Genomic DNA, 20,670 nt, shown 5'->3' with positions numbered 1-20,670 from the left:
TGGAAAGCAGTGCCGCTTACAACACAGAGCTGAGATGGGTGTTTTGCATTACTCGTTGATTTTATTTTTCCATATCACCTCTGACCCCTTTTGGGAAGTTAATTGCGAGCCGGCCTATTCCAGATTGAGTGCAGGAAATTGACCTCTGTGTTCACGCTATGTTAGGGAAGGCCTGGATGAAGAGCAAACCAGAAGGCGAAACGGGAATGACCCGGCCCTTATGGCCATGCTGGGGCGCCATGGGAGACAATCGCAGATTCCTGGGTGCAGTCACAGGGGCAATGGGACCTGTGGAACTGTCTCCCTACAGAATCAAGCCATAAGCCAGAAAATCCCATTTCAATTTGCAATACACACAAATGGCTCAAGAATTTTTCAATCTGAAAGTACCTTTGAAATTACTGTCTACTATGTCTATTCTGCTTTAGATGAAGCCTGTCTCTGCATTTGTAGTTACTGGTAGAGAGAGCTATTTGAGGCCACGTACACAGAAATCTAACCCTAGGGGTGGTGAGGCAGGCAACCATATCTGTCACTTTGGGAAGAGGGAAAGGGCAATTTGAAGGATGTGCATCTTGACCTCAACAATCCTGGGTTCAAAATTGGACTCTGCCACTTGTTTTCTGAGTTTACTTTAGGAAAAGTTTATAAAACCCTGAATCTGCTGTTGTTGTTGTTTTAATTCTCACCTGAGGATATGTTTTTATTGATTTGAGAGAGTGAGAGGAAGGGAGAGAGAAAGAGAAACAGTGATGTGAGAGAAAACATCGATCAGTTGCCTCCTGTATGCATCCCAACTGGGGATGGAACCCACACTCTAGGTTTGTACCCTGACCAGGAATCGAATATGCAAGTTTTTGGTATATAGGGATGACGCTGAACCAACTGAGCCACCTGGCCAGCACAACCCTGAATTTCAATGCATTTCTATAAAATGGGGCATATTTGCAAGAAATAAGATTATGTGAGGACTAGGTGAATATTTTTACGAACTTAGCACCTAGATGCGTAGTACCGGTACTTACCCCTTCCCTGTTTCTCTTCCAGCGACAAAGTGGACAGCCAAAAGGCCTGCTCTCCCGAAGGTCATGCTCTCTGGGACATGAAGAGTCTTCTGGTGACAAGAAGAGTCTTGATCAACCCAGCAGTATTTGAAACGCAACAGCAAATGAATCGTTAGTGTTCACTAGGAATCAGGCATGTGGCTTAGCTTCCTAAGTCTCCCAGCTGGGTTAAATAATTCTGGGTCCAAATCTAGATTTCATGGTCTGGCTGTGAGGTCAGACGGAGCTTCCCCACAGGGTGTCTGGTTCCCTGCTTGATCCTAGACACGGACTCTACATCTATCTCAGTCTTAATTTTTGTCTGTTTTACCTATAAAATTGGTATCACATACTTTTTTATCCTTAATAATCTATATAAAACCCTAAATATGCAAATCGACTGAACAGCGGACCGACCGGCAGAATGACTGGTCGCTATGATGTGCACTGACCACCAGGTGGCAGATGCTCAACATAGGAGCTGCCCCAAGCCCTCAGGCCCCAACTGGCAGCAGCAGGGGTGGTGCTGGTAAGCAGGCGGTGCCAGGCCAACCAAGGCGGGTGCAAGCGGGGGCCCTGATCACCCTGCTGGTCACCCCCCAGATCAGCTCTGATCGCCATCTAGGCCTAGGGACTCTACCCGTGCACGAATTTCATGCATTGGGCTTCTAGTATAAATATAAACCCAGATAAAATATGTGAAGGTGACATGCAAAGAATGCAAAGAAGTACCTATATGCATACGTTTTATTTTAATTTTATTATTGAAACCAGGTGTAGAAACTCTCTATAAGCTAATTATATTGAGAGATTATTCAAAGCAAAACAAAACAACACTAGGCAGTCCTGGAGGAGTCTTCAAGTTCAAATAGAGTGGCCCAAGCTACATGCTGAGTGGCAATACAACAAGTTCTTTCCTATTGAAAGTACTTGGAAAATTTGGAGGAAAGTGAGGTCCCTTATGAGATCACCAACTGCATGATGGAGACAAAGGCAGTTCTGGAGGAGACACGTGCAGGAGCCTAGACCTGGGTTCAAATGTTGTTACTTCCACTTCCCATTGTATCCATTAGCTACTGCTGTGGGGGCTGTTATTTCATACACCATTTGAGGGTGTAAACTGGGGAGCTTTGGCAATAGGTACTAGTATCCTTAAGTGTTACATAACTTAGCAATATACATCCAGAGTCCTATAATAAAGAATCCATAAAGAATGCAAACAGCAATGTTTGTTTAAATTGCTCATTTATGTGAGATTATACAACAAATTTTAGTTTAGTCAAGAAAATGGAATAAAACCCAGGACATTTTAAGGGAAAAAAATTATATATATATTTCCATATATATTTCTAGATATAGTTATATATCTGTATGTATTGACATTAATACCAATATCTATATCTAGATACCTATCTACATCTAGAAGGAAATAGATGAAAAGGGGGAAAATAAATCACTTTCTTAGTAGTGCTTATATAAAACATTTTTTGCATATTTTTTTTTTGCATTTTCTAAATGTCTTGCATAGAGGGCATATTATTTTAATGCTAGAAAATAGCTAGTAAAAGATATTGAAGAAAACTATTACATGTAAGCTAATATTAGTTTGCAAACAATTATATACAAACTAGTACATTCTATTTTTAATGCTTAGGTGTAGAGCTACATTTGTGCGTTTATTAATGTGGCTACATTTTTGCACAGTAAGTTGCCAAATGGCCCTTTGGATGCTTTTTATTTCAGAAAAATAATATTGCTACTGCCGCCTTCCATGGAGAAAACTCCAGACAAGCATTTAAGAAAGAGCAAGTATTAGAAACAAACAATGTAGTTTTCTTTTAGAAACAAAACCTGTGTTTAGAATCCAAAAGTAATGTAATCGCTCTGGAAACTATTATGGCAATTCCATGTCGATTAGTTCACACTCCCGTCTCCAGGACCTGGGAAAGTCTAGCAGAGACAAAGGTTTGGACAGGAGTGAAAATAGTCTCAGATTCTCAATTATCCATGTCTCTGGGTAAGCTGTAAGTGAGCAGCGACAGAAAATTCTTGATAGCCTCGAACTTCTCTTACATTTAGACTTTTTCCATGAGCTCTGGGTCCACCCGCCTTATTGTTCCTATTTTGGAACATAACTACCTTTGGAGGAGTTGCCTTTTGGTCAGAATCCCTTTTTACTCTGTTCCCCATTTTCTAAACAATACTCCTTCCTTCTGTAGCTCATAGGAAACCCCCAGACTCCACTGAATCTGAGGAAGGAACTGGGGTGCCCTTGGGGTGACTGGAGGGGAAGAAAGCAAAGTGCAAGCTGTCCACATGCATCTCCTCCTCCTGGGACATTCCAGCCATGAAGGCCATCCAGATGGAGCCTCTTTGGGGACCCCCCACTTCTCTGGGCTGAGATGAAGAAGGACGGGATGCATGGCTGATGTATCACGGCAGCTTCTTGGGCTGTTCCTTCATAGGAACACCTCCTGGTGGGGGGGTTCCTTCATAGCCCTACTACGTATATACAAATCATAACAATGAGAGTCTTTGCTGCATTGCCTGGGATGCCTTGCAGTTCCCAGTTCTGCTTCTGGCCCACTCTTCCTCTATCTTGTCAGCCACTGCTGGAAGGTTGAATTAGGATACCCCTGCTCACTGGGCTATTGTCACTGCCAAATAACCAAGGCCCTCCAAACATACTTCAGACATCTCCTGCTGGGACCTCCCTCAAACTTTACCTGATTCCCAAATCCCCGCACACCCCTCCTGAGTATGATACTCTACTTCATGATGTTCCAGATTTGAAGAAACATCATACAGTCCTGGAGCCTATCACTCATGGGATCTCTCCCCAAAGACTTGACTCCTGGGTCAAGATGAAAATTCGGAGAGTCCTAGTGCCGCCTACATTTTCATTCATATTATAGTCTCTATATTTGCAATTCATAACGAAGTCAGGTATTATTCAAACACTTAGAGGTTTCTCTGTCTTGACGCAATTGTCCATAATCACCTGCATGGTGGACAAGGACCTCAGGGGGGGATGGGGTAGATTTTAGGAAGCAAACGCATCGAGTGAAGGTGTACCTTCTTTTATTCTTTCACTTTCAGTCGAAACTACAGGTCCATGGTGACATCTGATAACAACATTTTTTTTTAACCTTACTGATGTCACCAAGTAGCAAGTTATGATTCCTTACATTTTCATCCTTCTAGGGGTATGGCCTGCAGGCTAAACAGTCCTATTGCCTGTTTTTGTACAACTTGTGAGTTAAGAATTATTTTTACATTTTTAAATAGTTGAAAAAATCCAAAGAAGAATGATATTCTTGACACGTGAAAATTATCAGAAATTCAAATTTCAGTGTCCACACATAAAGCCCTACTTGTGTGTTTACATATTATCTATGTCAGAGTTGACTAGTGATGACAGAGACCATATAGTCCACAAAACCAAAAATATGTGCTGTCTCTTTAAAGTTTGCTGACTCTTGCCCTAAATAGTGAGTGCATTTCTCAAGGTCAAGTTTGTGTTGTGCTTACTTTTATGTACCCAGAGCTTGGTACATGCTTGGCTCATAGTAGGAACTCAATAAACCCTGGCTAAACAAATGAGTGAATGAATACATGGATGAGAGGTGGTTGAATTATTGTGTGTTCTAATGTCCATCCCAATTTTAATCTTCCATAACTCCAAAGTACACTGGAGGCCACTAGTGTGTGGACTTTTTTTTTTTGCATATAATTTTATATGTGGATACTGATTTCCATGGGCATTATTTTGGAAAGGAGAGTTATAAAATACAGTGAATGCCTCTTTACTAATTAATCAATTTTTTTAGTTGCTTTTTTTTAACTAGCATATTCACTCTTTGATAAGCAAGGTAAATAAGCCAAAGAAAACCAGTTTTAATCTACTAGCAAATGAAAGAAGCTAAGTTATTCAAGATGGTAGGAAATGGGGTGGGAGAGAGGAATGAAAGGAGGAGATGGAGTAGCAGGTATTTTTAGGATCTGTCACCGTTTTAATAGCTCTGCTGTTATCACTTCAGAAGGGTCCACATTTGGGACCATTTATGGCTAATGGACATGTGCTGAGAGGTGTATGGAGGATGATACGTCACGCAAAAGTGAAAGTTAAATGTTTGATTTTGCCTGACCAGACTGTGGACCAAAACTCTAAGTGCCTCTACTCATAGCTAACAGGTGTCCCGAGCTCATTTGGGGTGTTTCTAGGAATGCTGAAAACTTTTCCTTTGAAAAGGAGTTTGCCAGGAATATGAGGTCAAGATGATACTTTAAATCACTCAGGTTCTCCAGGGCCCCAGGCTTTCCTCAAAGGAAGCCACCGCCCTTTCAGCTTGGACACCTAGACAGACTCCCTCCACATCCTCAGACTCAGCGTCTAGACTTATCACGTTCTTGTGAGTAAATCCTTATGTCTCTAACACTCCTTGAAATCTAAGGATTTCTTATTCTGGCTTCTGCTTTCCAGTGAAATAATTTCTCTGGATATCCTTGGGATTTGATCACTTACGATGAAAAAAAAATTCAAGTGTCATATCCTGAACTCAGACTACCACCTAGAGGGACTACTATGAGATGTCTATAATATACTTTAAAGCAGCGGTCGCCAACCGGTGGTCCGCAGACTACTGGTGGTCCATGAGGTCCAAAAGGTTGGCGACTGCTGCTTTAAGGTATTTCAGCATAGGTTTTGATACTGTGTGTGTGCATGCATGTGCTGGACTTATATCCTATATACCAGTGTCATTTTAATCCGAGATCCATACCCAACGGGTGGTTGCTGGGAATATATTGGAAACACCAAATTCCAGACATGGGTACTTTAAGCATGCCTGTCACATAAATCTCTGCTCATCACCAGACTTTAGCTAATTTCCAGGCTGTCTGTAAATTAGTATTCTGTTAATCAGCCTAAGGGATGTCTGGAAGGGACGCTGACTTAGAGCATTTGGGAGATGTGACTTGGTGGAAATACTTTAAATATCTCTGCACCCTTGTGGGAGAGGGCATGAGAATCCAGCAAGGGCTGTAACTTGTACAACATGGTTGGCAACCAAGGGTTAACATCCAAAATGCCCATGGCCAGTCACTGGCTTTGAGTAGGGTTTTCTCAACCAAGGCTGACATTGGGGCTGGATACATTTTTAAAAAAATATATTTTATTGATTTTTTTACAGAGAGGAAGGGAAAGAGATAGTTAGAAACATCGATCAGTTGCCTCCTGCACACCTTCTACTGGGGATGTGCCCGCAACCAAGGTACATGCCCTTGACCAGAATCGAACCTGGGACCTTTCAGTCCGCAGGTTGATGCTCTATCCACTGAGCCAAACCGGTTAGGGAAGGGCTGGATACATTTTGTCTCGTGGCTGTCCTGTGCTTTGGAGGATGTTTAGTAACATCTTCAGTCTCTACTTATTAGGTACCAGCCGACACTCTCCTTCCTCCCATTCTGTGTGTCAACCCATGTCTTCCGACATTAACAAAGGCCCTGAGGGCTGGGGGACTGACCCAATTGAGAAAGACTTGCTTAGAGGTTGTAGTGACTTGGGACCAACTACTACAAGGATAACTGAGTTCTGACAAAGTATCATTATTATGTCTATCTTGAGTAAACCTTTCATAGAAGGTACATTAGGATCCCCTTAAAGGACAGAGCACTGGGTGTCTTTGGGCTCACAGGACAGGTCCGCTGAGCTACATTGTACCTACTTGCTAATCAATGTTTGCATTAGTATCTCTCTCTCTCTCTCTCTCTCTCTCTCTCTCTGTGTGTGTGTGTGTGTGTGTTGGGGGAGACAGGTATGATCTGACACTTGCTTTGATTAGAACTGGTTAGTGAGTTTGTGGGGGAAATAATTAAACCTCACCCACTTAGAAGTCCCTGGTGCCTATCAATGTCTACCACAAAGACTCTAAGAGTGGTGACAAGTCACTCAGCAGAGGTGGACAGTGGGCAAATAACTGATTTGGTTGGTGCATGGAGCTGGTCAGAATTAATCAGGGTCAAGTTCTGGGCTCCCAGTGGTAGGGAAGCAGGACAGGGGATGCAGGAAAGTGGAGGAAGACTTCTCGTCCCTCCTGCTTACCTCTCAGCACAATCTTAAGGTGGGGATAATTTTATCACTGATTTGCCTAGAGAAGGATGCCCTGAACCACCCTGCCACGGTTCTTTCTGTACAAGCCACTTGTTAACTGCCTGAGGCTCAACAGAAGAAACATAACTTTTCCTGTTCCCATAGAAGCACAATTTTTTTTTTTTCATTAAAAAGACTGTAACTATTATCTCACTGTTGGGCTTAAGCAGATACTGGGCTGAGGCTTTGCTGACCACCACCCTGGACTCCCACCTGAGTCTCTCTGGCAGAGAGAGATCTGGGATTCATTCACAGCTCCCTACCTAACAGAACCAAATGCAGGCTCGTCATAAAATCAGAGGGTCTGTCTGCATCTTGAAGCACCTCAGGGTGTTGACACAGACCCCTACCCTAAACTCCAAAGGCTCAGTACTTCATCCAAATCCCCCTTCCTGGCACCACCATGGGAGCCGCCTCTGCAGTCAAATGACTTGGCAGAGGGGTGGGGGTCTGACTTCCAGAGCAGAGAGGCCCCCAGCCCAGCGCCGCTTTGCAAAAACCATTCCCGTTGCCATCAGCTTCTCCAGCCTCTCTGGGCCAGGAGGAACGCTTTGGTCCTACAGTCCCTGGGGGCTCAGCTGCTCTCTTTAGGGGAACGTAATGATTTAATTGTGTCTATGTGGGATACATAATGAATGAGCCTGAATAATTCAAGACAGGATGTCAGAGAAGAGGACACAGCCAACACCTGGGCTGGACAAAGATTTCTTTGGCTGCGTCAGGGGGGCGGGGTGGGGGTGCGCTGTCTTCTTTTTACCATATTGTTCTCCCAGCTGCAAACAGTCTTCACTCCGGGGACTGGCTCCTTTGCCTTTGAGAAGACAATTTTGGCTGTGTGTGTGTGTGTGCGTGTGTGTGTGTGTACGTGCGTGGGTGCATGCACTTGTGTGTCCGTGCATGTGTGTGTATGTGTTTCCCTGCCAAGACAAATTCTGATGATCCATCTGGCACCTTTAAAAAGACACCCTCTTGGATCCTCTTCCTCAACCTCAGATGTGGGCCTGAGAAAAATACTGAGTGAGCCACATTCTTCTCTAACGTTTTATAATAATGATAATAAAGTGGACCCCTACCAAGTTCAAAGAGGCCTTTCAACTGGATACTGTGTCCAGGATCTTTGCTGAGGGGAGAATGGGATCCACTGGAATTCTGCTGCTTTGGGAGAAGATGGGGATGGGCAAGTCAAGGTCCTTCTGGACTCACCTGAAATAACCCCATAACTGAAACCATTTGGTGATGGTGCCCTGGTTTTTGCAGCCAGAGCGTTACATGTTAGTTAAGGAACTGTAGATCTTATAGCCTCTGAGAGTTAATGATTTTGTTTATTTTTCTGTTAAATCTGAGAAATAAGATGAAGACTTGAACTCCATTCTGCAGACAATATGCAGGAATTTTAGAGGATTATTTTGAGAGACAACAGAAGGTTCATTTCAATGGCTGAAGGAAGAGATAACCACCCCCACACACCTAGGGTTTCTCTACCTTTGATATCCATGTGTTTTACACGTCCTCGAGCAAGCTCTGACTCCTGGCAACCCTGTGAGTGAGTGATGTCCCTATCTCCTGTCCTCCAGGGCCCTGCCCAGCTCCTGGAGACTCATGTCTTTCATGGAGTCAACCCATCTCCCACTTGGTTTTTCTCTTTTCCTGCTGCCTTCTCTTTTTCCAAAGAAACCTGCATGCCCCCTCCTAAGTTCTACCTTCAACCTTCAGATTGTTTATCTAAGATGATGATTGTTACCAACTTGCTAACCCAGTGGTTGGCAAACTGCGGCTTGCGAGCCACATGTGGCTCTTTGGCCTCTTGAGTTTTTAGCAAAGGCCAGCTTAGGAGTACCCTAATTAAGTTAATAACAATGTACCTACCTATATAGTTTAAGTTTAAAATATTTGGCTCTCAAAAGAAATTTCAATCGTTGTACTGTTGATATTTGGCTCTCTTGACTAATGAGTTTGCCGACCACTGTGATAACCGAAAGAGAGTCCTGGTCACTCTCCCCACTGAAATGCACACATGTACGTACACACATGTATACAATTTCAAGGGGCTCCCTGCCCCCTGAAGAACCACCTGAGTCCTCCAAACCTGCTGATGACTCTACAATATTAATCCTGGGGGAAAGATGGTGACATATGGTAAACTAGAGGCCCGGTGCACAAAATCCGTGCATGGGTAGGGTCCCTAGGCCTGGCCGGTGATCAGGGCCAATTGGGACCTTCCGGCTGCCGGCCGGGGCCTTCTTTCATTCTGCACCATCCCCTGGCGGTCAGCGCACATCACAGCAAGCGATCGAACTCCTGGTCTCCCAGTCAAACTCCCATGGGGACAATTTGCATATTAGCCTTTTATATATATAAATAATCAACAATCCCCATAATCAGATGAGAGTAGTCAGAAAGAAGTAGGAATGACAGATAATGATTCCAAGAATAAATTTAGACCACTAGACCACTAGACCACTTAGAGAAGTTATCTGACTTTAGGAAACACTTAGCAAACCTTTCAAGTCTCTCCAGGGGTCCTGCAAATGCTGGACAAGGGAAGCAATGAGGCAGAAGAGGAGATGGAGGCCAGGACGCAGACACACCCCTTCCCAGGACTCCATAAGCTCTGGAAAGTGGACAACATTCTCCCCAATGCCCTCATTTCTCTTCCTCAGCTGCCAACCTCTCAGGTGAGCCAGCATCAGCGCACGGTATCCTTTGTGGTTGGCAGCCTTTGGAAACACCATCCAGAATAACGAAGCATGTCCATTTGAAAACTCTAGGTGGAATATGAACATCTTGCTCTTTTGGAGAGCTGACACACTGAACATTTCCTGGTGTATAAGCGTTTCTGGACTGTGTCAACGAAGGATATGTGACAATCAGTCATAAAGCGCCCAGCTCAGGAGGGGCCTTCGCCGTCATGGAGTTGCTCCCTCCCCTTGGACAGATAAGCAAATGGAGATCCAAGGCAGGAGGAGAGGACAGTGTCCCACCCAGGTCACTTCCTGAGCTGGTGGCAAAGCCAGAGGACATGCTCTGCCAGGCCGTCCATTGGCACGTCCCACATCGCCTACATTTTGACCATGACCCTGTCAACGTAAATGATTCAATTGCTCCAGCTTTAAGTAGGTTCTTGTGATTTAAAAAAAAAAATAAGGAAAAGAAAAAAAATACCAAATCAGACTAACTTTCCATGACTCACTTTTCCAAAATGTTTTATATCAATGTATCATGTATGAGGCAAACGTATGACTTGTCGCAGGACTGCAGCCAAGATTCTCGAAGGCGGAGGAGCGCGTCAGGGAAACCCTGATACACAAGAATCTGTTGCAGAGTCTCTTTTAGTAAATTGTTGCTTGTAAGTTCCATGTTCAAGAGAAAGAAAAATGAAAACGACGCAAACCACAGAACAGAAGTGGAGATTTCCAGCGAAGCAAGAAAGAACTTTTTTTTTTTTAAAGGGAATGTGGGGAGGGGTGGGGTAAGTAGGAAAAAGGAAAGGGATTCTTAATGGTATATTGTTTCCTGAGCTCTACCAATTAGCAAACATCTCTTATAAAAGGAATAAAGACAGAGAGAAGGAATTCCATGCACTGAAATTGCCCCAGTCAGCTGCAAAAGCTCCAGGCTGCTCCTATAAGCCTTTCATCCCCACCGCCCCCTCTCCATCTTTGGCCATTACATCAGTCCAAGTGCATCCTGGGGGCTATTGTCATGCTGATGAGACTGGATTCTCCCACTGCCCAGGGAGACATTCCCACCAGGGACTGGCTCTGGGGCTCATTCAAGCTGGGCTGAATTGCCCCGGAGAATAAAAGATGCAGCCTTAATTAACTACTGCGCTCAGCTCCCCATCACTGCCCGATTGTTGTGCTGGCTGCAGTCTCCCTAAAGAGGAAATGCCAGGGCTCTGGGGCAGACCCAGCTCTGGGAAGTAGGGCTCTCCGAGGAGAGTGGCAGTTGGGTTCTCTCGTTTTGAAAAGAGAGGATGGGAGGGTCCTGTATCTCTGGATCGCTTAATAGTTCTTGGTACTGCTGGGTAAAATAAAAGATCCTGATTTTTTTTTTTTTTTTAATCTGTTAGATTTGGGTCTAGGTCTGTTTCTTTGCAAATTTTTCACCAAGAAGTTGAGTGGGAAGTCAATGGTCAGATCCTTTACTCTGTGGCATCCTTTAATACTCCTTAAAATTGTGCCCATTGGAGACTGGCTTGATCTTTTAATGGTTCAGGTTTTTTCTTCTTTATTATAGAAGAAAGGGGTGTTCTTAATGGTGTATCAGAAAAAACTGAGTTCAGAAGGTTTTTTTAAAATATATTTTTATTGATTTCAGAGAGGAAAGGAGAGGGAGAGAGAGAGATAGAAACATCAATGATGAGAGAGATTCATTGATTGGCCTCCTGCATGCCCCCCTACTGGGGATCGAGTCCACAACCCTAGCATGTGCCCTGACCAGGAATCAAACGTGACCTCCTGGTTCATAGGTTGATGCTCAACCACCGAGCCATGGAGCGAGTTCAGAAGTTTTAAAGATGCTGCAGTTGGGCTCAACACTCTCCGAGTTCTGTGGAAGAGGGTGACCGAAGAGGTCGGTGGGTGCAGGAGAGGCCTTGCCCTCCCTCAGGGGTTATGAAGTGTGGGGTCAAGGCAGGGCAGCTGCTGTGGGGAGTCAGCCAGGCCTGGTGGGTCTGACTCAGGCCTCTGACTTCCTTCCTGATAGCATCTCAAATGCAGCCTGTTGAATCCTTCCCTCCAACCTCACCTCCATTATTCTCACTCGCCAATAAAATCACAGAGTGCTTTGAATTCTGGGAATAAGAGACAGTTTATCTGGAAATAATCTCTTTTTAGCATAATTTTAGTAGTCGAGTGACATATTGAGGAGATCAGAGATCATGGTGAGTTTTTGCCACTTACCATCATTCTAGGGGGGTCCATGTGTAAGGCGAGTGTCAAGGGGCTATTTGTTCATGTTGAGTTTAGGATCTCCCACTGTAGGATATGCTTCTATTCATTATGTGGTCCCACCTTCTCATTCAGTCTGCAAGACTCCCTGTAGTTATGCTCAAATAAGAGAAACCCTAGTACATTCCTGACTTTTAAATAAAATAAAACATTTAACAAACAACCCAGCATACAATAATTTTCAGTGTAATGGATTGCTAAGACAGTAATAACAAGTGTTGGAGAGGATATGGAGAAAAAAGAACCCTTCTTCACTGCTGGTGGGAATGTAAACTGGTATAACCACTATGGAAAATAGTATGGAGGTTCCTGAAAAATTAAGAATAGAGTTACCATATGACCCAGCAACCTCTCTTCTTGGGGTCTATCTGAAAATTTTGAAAATATTTATTTGCAAATATATATGCAGCCCTATGTTCATTGCAGTATTATTCACAGTGGCCAAGACATGAAAACAACTGACGTGTGTCCTTGATAGATGACTGGATAAGGAAGATGTGGTACATATATACTACGGAATACTCCTCTTCCATAGCAAAGGATGAAACACTGCCATTTGCAACAACATGGCTGGACCTTGAGAATATCATGCTAGTGACAATAAGTCAGCAAGGAAGAGTTAAGAACCATATGATTTCACTCATATGTGGGATATAAAACTGAAAGCAACAAAAGAACCAATAAGAAAAAACAACAAAATTTCATAGACACACACAGTATGGTGGTTACAAGAGAGAAGGGATGTAGGGAGGAGGAACTGGAGGGCAAAGGAGGTCAAATATAGGTTGATGGAAAATGATTTTACTTTGGATGGTGGGCACACAATGCCATATGCAGATCATGTATCATAGAAATGTACATTTGAAACCTACATAATCTTATTAACCAATGTCACCTCAATAAATTTAATAAAAATATTATGGCTCTAATAATGATATAAAATTAGACCAAAACTTTTAAAGTCCGAAGTACAATTAGGTACCTCAGTGACTAATCCTTTACAAATTAAGCTCCAGGTTCCATAAAGATTTTACTCCCCTTGTCAAGAATCTTTGTAACCCAAGTCAAAAGTTATTTTCCCCCTGAGCTTTAGTACTATAACAGTTTAACCAGGAATCAACACCTGCAGAATTTCCATCCCCATCTCTAACGACAGAAACGTACCCACCTGTTCACATTTAATAAAAAAATAAGCCTAGCATATCAAGCCAGGTGCTCTGAAATCATGCAGACCTCTCTAGCTAGGGCTCAGTCTCTTATAAGCCCTATAGCCTTAGGCGAGCTCACTACTGACTCAGGTTCCAGAGTTCCTCATTTTTAAATTGAGTATAAGAATAGCTACTTTGGGACATTGTTATGAGGCACGAACAGGATAAAATCTGAGAACGTATCCTTCTCGGTGTGGACTGGACATCACATAGGAGACTTAGAGGTGCCGCGTTCTTTCTCTGCCTGCTCCCAGGTTCCCATGTGCTGAATTTTCTAGAGCTCTGATTCCTTTCCCTCTTCTTTCCACTCTGTCCATGGACAGAAGCAGAGAGGGAAACAGAATTCAGGGAGCATGTTTTTATTCTTCCTAGTATGTGAGGCTCTACTGGTATCATGCTGATGGCTTCCCAATCATCCAGGTAAAAAGGGAGTGGTGTTTGCAGCCCAACCTGCTCTCAGAATTTACAGCGCAAACAGAATTGTAGGGATGCAGGGGAAATGAGGAGAGTCGATCTGGCTCTTTAATTCATAACCTTGTTCAGTTATTCTGAGGCAGAGGCAAAACGTTGATGCTCAGCCCAGAGTTTAGGCTGCTGCTCCAGGTTCCCTTAACATTTTCCTCAAATTAATAGTTCCTCTGCTCATGAGTATTTCTCTGCAACCTTTAAACATAACACACCAGATACAAAATGTATTGGAGTAAAAGTAGTCAAGTCCGTCAGAGACAGACTCAAGACACAAACATACCAACTTATAATGGCATCCTTACATGATGTCACTACCAGGAAAAATCAAAATACAGAATAGATCCATTGGCAGAAGCAGGCATGTTGACATAGGGGGAAACATGGCTAGGATCATGGTATGTGTTTTCTTAAAAAAATATGTTTTTTATTGACTTTGGAGAGAGGAAGGTAGAAAGAGAAACATCGATCAACTGCCTCCTGCACCCCCCTCACTGGTTGCAGGCCTGGGCATGTACCCTGACTGGGAATCGAACCTGGAACCCCTGGATGCACAGGCTGCTCAACCAACTGAGCCATGCTGGCCAGGGCAAATGCACCTTTCTTAATGCTAGAATAACCGTAAATTTACCATGCAGATGGGATATTTCTGAGTGAAAGTTGGCACTATCCGTAATTACAATAGAAGATATGACCTATGCTCTCCCTGCGGATCTCGCATGTATGGTCCCCTGACTCTGTGCCCTGAGCTTGCACGGCAGGACTGTTTTTACAGTGCCCAGGTTGTGTGTGCCCTGGCAGTCAGATGGGCACTGCATTTATACTCCCTGGCCTGCGTTTCTTGTGCTTGGATTGTGTTTCACGTGTGTCAACTGAATACACTCTCTAAAGCTATTACTATAGCCTCATCTTCTTTACCCACGTACACAGTGAGGGTGCCTGGCTCTGTATTTGCCCATCACTCTGCTAGCCAGTAAATGGAAAGAATGTCAGACTCTGAAGGGCAAGAAAAACATGTTTATCAGCACAGGTCAAACAGGCCCCAAGACCCTCCCAGGTAACAGAGAGAGTTTTACAGTAAAACTCTCAAGTCTACATGTTGGAAGCCGCCCATTGCCTTCACTAGCAGAGAGGTGTGGACAAGGAATCGGAAGGCTGGTTAACCTTGAAGGCTCTGAAAGGTCAGAGCCAAGCACCCACTGTCTAGTTGAGACAAAGGGAGCTGAAGCAACTTCCACCTTTTAGTTTTATGTAAATCCTTGCTGATTGGCTATTATTGGAATTGCCTGCCTAAGGGCTATGGGTGTATCCCAAAACCTGAATAAAAGGGATCGCAAGGCGGGGAGCAAAGAGGAGTCCTTCCTCTTGAGCTGGGCTCCCGCCTGGCCCCCAACTCCCAAATTTATATTTTCTTGTCTAGTCTCTTTTATTTGTGTGCGGCCTCCTCCAGAACCCGAACCCTGAACCACTCGGGACGTGGCGGGGACACTCGCATCTACATGATGGAGCATTTGGATCATGGCTGTGACTGTGACTTCAGCTTCATCCAGGGACCACGTTGGTTACATTAAAAGACTCTTACAATGTATTTGTTCAGTCTTCTCTTGAGACAGTAGAGCATGGAGGTTATGATTTGCACGAAGTCCACCCCCACCCATAGAATTTTGATCCTTCTAATTACAAATGGTGTGTGCTTGTGCCTACGCCTTTACCGCTCTGTGCCTCAGTTTTGTCATCTGTAAAATGGGGAGAATAGTATCTCTCTTCTTCTCGTGCTTAACTTCCTCCTGCCCCTCCTTATGGTTATTAGGATTGTAGGGCATTTGGATTGGGCTCAAGGGCCTAGGTCGTCTCCATCTTGTATCATGAGCATTTGGAGTGAGATGTAGTTGGCGCTCAGGAGATGTTAGGTGGATAAGTGAATAAATAAGTAAATGAATGTTATCCCCCAGGCACAACGTAGTGGGGTCACTGTGGTCTCCCCTGATTACACATTGTAAATAAAGCCTTGGTCATTCGGTTTTTTTCCGGTGTCTCACTGTGTACACACACTTTTAAGAGCAGCCAGAAGGATCCACTGAGGAGGTAATGAGGAGCGATGGGGAGGGTTTTCAGGCTGCGAGTTGAAGATGATAATTGCTTCGTAATCTTCCCCCATCGATGATCCCAGAATCAAACAAAGTCTTTCCAAATTTTCAGAGAACAGAACAGAGTTTCCAACATCCCACCCAATCAATCAATGCCGAGTTAATGCTCTTTTCCAGGTAAAGATTCTTGCAGTGTTTGGCTTATAGTGACCCAGACATTTTTAACCAAGGAAATAAAAGAGGCAACTGAATTCACTGGGGGGCACAGCTTCAGGGTCTACATCTCAGGTTAGAAGTGGGGAGGCTCCCTGGAACTGTGCAGTTCAAATTACAGCCACATTGAGTCACCCTTTTGTCTTTTTTTTTTTTTTTTTTGAGATAAACCGAGTTGCTCTTGGTTTATGGAGGAAGAGTCTTTTAAATAGGAACACTAAACACTCAAGGCTGCTTTTTATTTTGTTTTTGCTTTGTTTAGGACATTATAGAACTCTCGAGGCATTATATTTTTTTCCTATTAGAAAATGGTTTGCTGTAATTTGTTTGGCCCCAAATTCTGGTACTCGGCTGAAATGTTAGGAAAACAGAGAATTGGCTTTCTCCTATAGTCTATTAGACACTTAATGAAACCCAGATGATTAGGAGACCTCTTTCAGCTTCCCAGAGGAGTGCTTGAGACTGGGGAAGAAATAGAAGTAAAGGAATGGGGTGACCAATTTCAAGATGATGCTTTAAAAGCAGGGCTTAGGCCAGCACAACAGCTCTTAGGACTTTCAAACTGACACTGAAAAGCATAAGAATAATTATTTCCAGTATGTTTTCAGATAAAAAGTAATCGCACCCTGCTTTTGCATCTAGGCAAAGGAACAGAATAACGGGTACAGAAGTGGTTATTGGATTATTAAACATATAAAAGAAATAATTCCTGCTTTAAAAAGGAGGCCCAACCCTATAAATAATGAGGCCCTTAAATTTCCAGGCAACATTTGAAAAACACGCGGAAAAGAGTAGGGCTTACCCATAAATGTACATTGAAAAAACGTTTGCATTTCAGGGATTTTAAAAAAATGATCTACATATTCAAGCAGAAAATGTAGGTTATGTACAAAGGAAGAGAAGTAAGCCCTTTCATCTTAATAATACCTAACACTCAGATAATGTTGGAATTCCGACGGAGCTTGGAGTAGTAAGATTCAAATATTCCACAATATGCCACATGATGAGTAAAAGCAACAGGTTTTCCCAGAGGTGAAACTACAGAAAGTTTATAAGCTATTTGTATGCTTTGGATAAAATGACCCAGATTTACTCTAGGAATATTAGAGGTAAATAAAACTGAGAGAGAAAAAATTATAGCATCAAGGCTGGAAATGGGAATTGAAACCAGATTATTTCTATCATCGAATACAGATGAGAGGAGAAACTCAGTAAATACTTATGGAATGAGTTATATGTAAATATATGTGTATACTAGTATGTGTGTGTGTGTATGTACATCGGAAATGAGGCAAAGCCACACTGAAGACTATTAGAATGCAAAGTAAATATATTGTGTCAAACAAAATTTGGGAAGTGTCACATGTGTATGTGTGTGCCTCTGCCATGTTCTTCCTGGACTGCATCCAGCCAATGACTGAGCACAGCATGGGGACTATACGTGGGCCATTTCTGTCGGATTCCCTTTGCTCTGTGGTTCTCCATTCGCTGGTCCAGATGTCTCAGAGCCGCAACGCTCCTCTTCTAGGTTTCAGACCTGTATTAGAATGCTTTTCCCTCCTTCATCGCCCCGCTGTCTTTCATTCAATACATCTCTTCTGGTTTCATCTTGGTCTCTCCTTCCCGGAGGACTAATTGACATAGAGTGTTTGCATGTGTGCTTGCTTGAGGTGCATTGGTAGAGAAAGTCAAGGTATACGCTAAATTCACATTTTTGGAGCATGGACTCAGAGATTGGAGAAACAAACACAAAAATTTTAAAAGGGCTAAAACCGGAAGCATGGGACTAAACGAAAGAGGTACGAACAAATATATATATATTATAAATGTAAGTAAGGTGCCGATCCCCCGACCCAAACACATTGTGGTCAATTTGCTTCTTTGGATCAGGGAGATCATCAACTAAGATGGAAATCAGGAGTCCTATGTTCTAGATTTGGACCCATGTTCCTGTGGATGTTTTGGTAAACCCTTCCACAAAGGCTTCAGAATGTTTTTCTTTCCCTCGGGGTACATAATTTCACTCTAGCTCTGGGGAGGAGGCTTAAAAAATTCTATTAGGCTCTGAATATCAGCTTGCGTGGCCAACTTCTGACCACAGAGTTACTTAAAAGAAAAAAAAAAAAGAAATATCTTTTTGAATATCTTGTCAGGTTTCTGCCTGGACAAACAGTACCTATTCTTGGCACTACTGAACACCCACGGGCACAAGAGGTGTCCCCAAAGAGGGTGCAAAAGATACTACCCACCCCCAAATCAGAGCCACTCCCAGAGATAGCCAAAATAAAGAAAGCTCTTAGACGCTTCCCCTGAGAGCTGGCAATCATTGGTAGAAACCCCAGTCTCTGCAAATGGAGTGCAACCCACATTTCTGTCCAGTCATAGTTTTGGTCCTACTGTTTGTAGAAGAAACACTAAGGCAAGGCTCAGAGGTCATGCCCCCCTGGCAAACCGTGTCCTTAGGACACACGCCGAGATAAACAAGAGGCAATGGCTGTCCCTGGGAGAGAAAACATCAACAACCCACAATGGCTACCCCAAAGCAAATCCGCAAGTCACAGAGTTCGAAGACCGAATCCTTACAAACTACTATTTCCCCTGCCCACCTGCATGGGAGAAACAGGAGGGACAGCACGGCATCTTACCTTTCCCTCTGGACCAGGCACCGCAGGTCGAGACGTCGGAGAGAGGCCTGCGATCATCCTCATCCCCGGCCGGCTTGGGCCGGTCCGTTTTCCCAGGATCCTGTGGGCAGGTTCCGGGGTGAGGAGGGTGTCCCAGCAGGTGTCCTCCTGGCCCCCAGGAACTGCAGAGGAGGAACAAGGGTTCCCCCTTTAGAGCCAGTGCTGGGCTGAGACCCCTCGGAACCGGGACACACTCCTCCGAGATGGTGAACTGGTGTCCACTGGGGGCCGTCACTCAGAACTCAGGTTATTGTGGGGAAGGTGAACCTCCTTGTTCAGACACCCCCCTTCCCCCCCTTTTTTGGGTTTTAATTCCTTTTCTTTTCTTGCTCAGCTTGAAAACAAAATTATACTCACCTGAAGCCTCACGCTGGCTCCAGCGCGGCTCCAGTCGGGACCCAGTCCAACCTCCATCCAGGCTCCTTTCCCGGGTCTCGCAGGGGGACGTCGCCCCGCCCAGGCTGATGACGTTGCGTCTGACGTAGGTGCCCCGGCCAACGTCACCCCCTGACGTAGGCGCCCGGATGTAGTCAGCCCCGAGAGCGTCTGACGTAAGCCCCAGTTGTTTTGTCAGACCCAGCGGCGCTTCCGGGGACTCCAGGCTCAGGCTGCGAGGAGAAATGCTCCCAAGGCGGCCAGGACCGCGAGCCAGGCCTCTGGCGTCACTGACCAGCACCCCGAGGCGGCAGGAACCCGCTCCCTCAGGGGCTCCCCAGGTACCCGGGCCTTGCTGCTTGTTATCCGGGGGGCCGTGTTGGGGGGCTCTCCAGGATTCAAAGGTAAACGAAAGCACCCGCGAAGAAGATGTTATGCATTTTAAAAAATGGGCCAAGTGTTCATTCCTACCGGGCACATCCATTCTGGCAGAGAGATGCGCAGAATGCAGGACCTTTTAGGCCGAAGGACGGGGCGCAAGGCCGTTGCATTAGGCAACGCAGCAGGTGGGCCATTGCAGTGCCTCACCTTCGGGGTCCGCCGGGGTCTCTCTGGCCGGCGACCGAACCTGCCCATGAGGGGCAGTTCCTGGCCGACCGGTTTAAGTTTCCATTTCTGCTTCACCGGTTCAGGGAGAGCCGCAACCGTAATTCCGTTTCGGTTTCGTGACGGCGGACTGAGCACAAAGAGGATTCATTCGGGGCCCGTTGTCTGGTTTTTCACCAACCCCATCACTGAAGGGCATTAGAAGGGTCATTTAGGAACCATGCCTGTTCCTTTTTATCGTTCAGTCCCGGAAGAGTGGGGAGAAGACATTTCAGGAGAGCGTGGTTGATCACTTATCCTGAATGTGATAGTTGTTTTTTTCTAGAGATGATGTATACAAACGCTTTACCAATAAAGCAGCGTTTGGCAGTTGTGTTCTGGTTTGTTCACTTGTCTGATTCTTTACCCTTGAAGAGGAATGTGTGTGATTTATAAAACCCAGCAATCGTGTACCAGGCTGTTTGCAGATGAAACACTAAAGCCAGACCTGACTGGTTTGGCTCAGTGGATAGAACGTTGGTCTGCGGACTGAAGGGTCCCAGGTTCGATTGCGGTCAAAGGGCATGTACCTTGGTTGCAGGCACATCCCCAGTAGGGGGTGTGCAGGAGGCAGATGATCCATGTTTCTAACTCTCTATCCTTCTCCCTTCCTCTCTGTAAAAAAAAAAAAAAAAAAATCAACAAAATAAAATTAAAAAACAACAACACTAAAGCCAGTAAGGCTCAGAGGTCACGGCCACTAGCAAGTCAGGTGTCATTTAAACCAATGCAAATGTCTTCCTTTCATATTCTCTCTCTCTCTCTCTCTCTCTCTCTCTCTCTCTCTCTCTCTCTCTCTCTCTCTCTCCACCAAGCAAAGGGCTCCAACGTGGCAGACCCTCAGGAC

At 44.5% G+C, this 20,670-nt stretch overlaps 1 long non-coding RNA gene across 1 annotated transcript in view; it reads right to left on the bottom strand.

Moving 5' to 3' along the window:
* The window catches only part of LOC129147483 (uncharacterized), a 37,214-nt gene extending 18,398 nt beyond the window's left edge, over window positions 1-18,816 (bottom strand). Inside the window, exons 1-2 of the long non-coding RNA XR_008554851.1 lie at window positions 18,765-18,816; window positions 1,026-1,114 (exon numbers count right to left, since the gene is read on the bottom strand). This is a non-coding gene — a long non-coding RNA (uncharacterized LOC129147483). The remainder of the gene's footprint in view (window positions 1-1,025; window positions 1,115-18,764) is intronic.
* Window positions 18,817-20,670: the final 1,854 nt, after the last annotated feature.

Source organism: Eptesicus fuscus, chromosome 20 (assembly GCF_027574615.1).
Source record: "Eptesicus fuscus isolate TK198812 chromosome 20, DD_ASM_mEF_20220401, whole genome shotgun sequence".
Classification (NCBI taxonomy): Eukaryota; Metazoa; Chordata; class Mammalia; order Chiroptera; family Vespertilionidae; genus Eptesicus; species Eptesicus fuscus.
The sequence above is the reverse complement of the archived record's forward strand: the minus strand, read 5'-3'. Positions and strand labels throughout refer to the sequence as shown.